A 3,413-nucleotide genomic window follows, 5' to 3' on the forward strand; every position below is an offset into this window, starting at 1 on the left:
TCCTTAATGTTATTCACTTTTTTAATCTGGCTATTTGGTTAACTGCTCAAAGGATATTTAGTCTCTACGACGAGGAATTCCATCTTGCATAGGCAAATCCCAAAAATTTAGAGAATACCTTACTAACACCATTAATTAAATAAGACGCGGGACAAAACTCCGAAAATAAAATTATCCGCAATTAATAGTATGAAGAATAATTTCATATTTTGCGTTTAACCCGCGTGCATATGAATTCGTTCTTTAACCATCTCATGGGTAATTTTAAGGTTATGTTCGGTGAATTTTCTTTTCTGGTTTTTTTGGAGATATCATACACCCATGACCTACCTCATCAAAAGCACAGCTGTTTCATCATTGTGGTCAAAATTTGAAGAGTTGAACCTTCTTCTGCTCAGGATCAGAGAAAAGCGTGGCCACCTTTACTATAATCACAAGAACAGAAAGCAAAAGCCCTTCATTGGAACTCGCCAATTCAATCTTTCCTCACCGCAGCACTCCCATCCCTAACCCTAAACTACTCAGCAAACCTTGGACCAGTCTAAGAGCACGAGAGGCAGAGGCTCACACGCCAAATTCGGATCAGGAAGATTGGGATTTATATGGGAAGTGTACTGGCTGAGCATCCGTGGGATAATGACAGTCGTGGGAACTTCATCTATGGCAGACTCTGGTTAGGATTTAGTTGGTCGTGGATGTGATGAACATTTGTGGGGTGAGAGGGCTTTCATTTGCTTGTAGCTAGCTGGTTGAGGACTATCTAAAGCTAAGTTCCGATGCCCTCTAGGAAAATGATTCTTCTTAGGTCTCTTTATCACAATGTGTAAAGCCTGTTTTAGAAGATTGATCTCTTATACCACATGTGTCATGTCATAGCGAGTCTGTATATCAATGATATCCGCATCAAACATGAGATATTATGTAAATGATATCCGCATCAAGCACTAATGCGTTTCATTCTCAATATTTAATGATCCGAGGCAAGCCGACTAAAATAGGTAGGCTTTAAAGTCGTCAGTCCATACATTTGACCAGGAAACAAGAATGTGGTTGGAATTTGACTAAAATAGATGTTAAATTCTCAATCCGAAAGGGGAAAAGATAACATCAACTTGGATCTTATGTTTTCATCATCTCCATCTCAACTGGCCTAAGTCTCTAGCCCAATTGAGTTTCACGTGACATCTGAACACAAAACTCAGTGAATTCTTGCTGTCATGGTGCATCAGTAACAACCGCGTTGCTGATCTCAATGCCTAGTTCGACTTCGCCGGTTTTTTCAACTGTCGGTCGAGGTTGATCTTGAGCGCGCATAGGTAACGCCAAAGACAGAGAAACAGCGTGGTCAACGAAGCGTGTTTCATGGTCCGGCCATTTTCTTGCCTCCATAAATAAGCAAAATTGACATGTGAATCGAACGATCGATTCCTAACTGTTCCAAAGAAAAATCAAATGGGCCACACCACGCTGCCACATTTAGCAACTGCCCTCGAAGAAAAATCAGTCTTTTTGTAGGATGACAATTGACAAACATCGAAAGCTTGCTGTTTGGAGCCATTACTGTCGGTAAACCATTCTGCATGGGACGAGGTGCCCTACGACACAAAGCTCGAATAAAGAGTAAGGTATAGATCGAAAGCGTACACAAGGAGAGAATGATACCGTAGGAATGATAAACCTGTCTCATAACCTTAGCTAACAAAAAGAACCGGGGCTAATCATAGTTGCAAGTGAAAAAAGCGCTCGAATAAAGAGTAAGGTATAGATCGAAAGCGTACACAAGGAGAGACTGATACCGTAGGAATGATAAACCTGTCTCATAACCTTAGCTAACAAAAAGAACCGGGGCTAATCATAGTTGCAAGTGAAAAAAGCTAGAAAGGCTCTCACTTCTGTCAATGTCATTTGCCTTTAGAGCACCGAACTGTAAGGCACTAGGCAAAAACTACAAAGCAAGAAAGACCAAAGAAGAGAGAGAGAGTCCATGCCCGAGAGAGCAACAGTCAAAATTCGTTGCCTATAAATCCACAACTCTCGCTCAAGTGGGGGCCATGTAGCCATCGAATGGCCCAACAAAAGTGGCATGTGAAGAGCCGAAAATAACCAGCAAAAGCTGGTGAGATGGCTACCTATCTACGCGCCTCTCTCCCAAGTCTACGACATGCAACCCCAAAGAGAATTATGCTCGATGGTAATCACATATGCACAGTGCTTTCTGTGCTGCGAACATATTCAAAGAAACAAAAAGCCAAAAGTCAAGGAAGAAGAACCGGACTCCTCTTAGCTACAAAGTGGCAATCTCATTTCGGTCACGCTCATGACTTGGCTGTATTTGAAGTTGATTTTAGGTTTGACCGCTTGAGAGGAAAAAATCACAAGAAACCCAGTAGGAGCGAACTTTACAGCCTCGAATGAGTTGAATTGATCCTTTCGTCCGTTCTTGCTAAAGGAAAAAATATATATAAAATAAGACAGCTTGATCTCTTGCCAAACTGTTTCAACTCATAACCAAATGCAGGACTGAATGAATTACACATTCGTAACGTTACTAATATGGAATTCTTTCGAGAAGGGTTGCTCCAAATCTAAGGTGCTACTCATGAAGACAACCTGTTGAATAGTTTGCTTAGTTGCACAGCAATATTGTAGCAAATGCTGAAACCGAAATCAAAATCCAGTATTCTAACTTGTAAATCTTTTCGACCAAATAATTTTTTTTTTTGGTAAATCTGCCCTAAGGCATAGCTGTAGAAATTCTGCAGATTAAATATAAATGCCGACGAAAAGCACTTTCTATCACAACATCAAAAATGGTCATGCCGTACTGGCTCTACAGCACAAACGTGCTCTTATGGTGTTAACATGACCATGGATCGCAATCCATTTTGTGGAAAGGCACCTCGGTGAGTTGGACTTGGACGCACAAATTAATAGTAAACCTCAGTCTAAAAGTGGATTTTGAAAATGATATAATCTCTCTACTCCGTATCATCCTTCACCTTCAAATGGTGGAGAACCTGATTAGCAATAGCACTCTTGAAATCTCAATTCATGAAGAGAGAAGTTCGCTGAGATAGGTTGCCTCAAGTCCTTTGTCCAGATGGGCCTGGCCAAGGTTGATCATGTCAAGTACTTAAAGTCTAGGACTCGGAAACATCTATTCCAAACTAGGGCTTGGTCTATGCTATGAGGAAGCCTAATGAGGGGAATTCAAGAACTACTACAACACTGCTCATCAACAATTCTCCCAGCCTGACCCGACATGCGAGTATACGTTTAAATGAGGCCCAACGGACGCGAGTCCATGACTGCTTTGCATGAGCTTGATACTGACAGCCTCCACAATCTCATTATGCAGATATGAGGAATGAGAGACTTTGGTATGTGTACAATTCTCGTTCTGTTCTGGTGAA

Source organism: Syzygium oleosum, unplaced genomic scaffold (genome assembly GCF_021117445.2).
Source record: "Syzygium oleosum isolate NSW1041296 unplaced genomic scaffold, Sole_v2.1 Sole_v2.22, whole genome shotgun sequence".
Lineage (NCBI taxonomy): Eukaryota > Viridiplantae > Streptophyta > Magnoliopsida > Myrtales > Myrtaceae > Syzygium > Syzygium oleosum.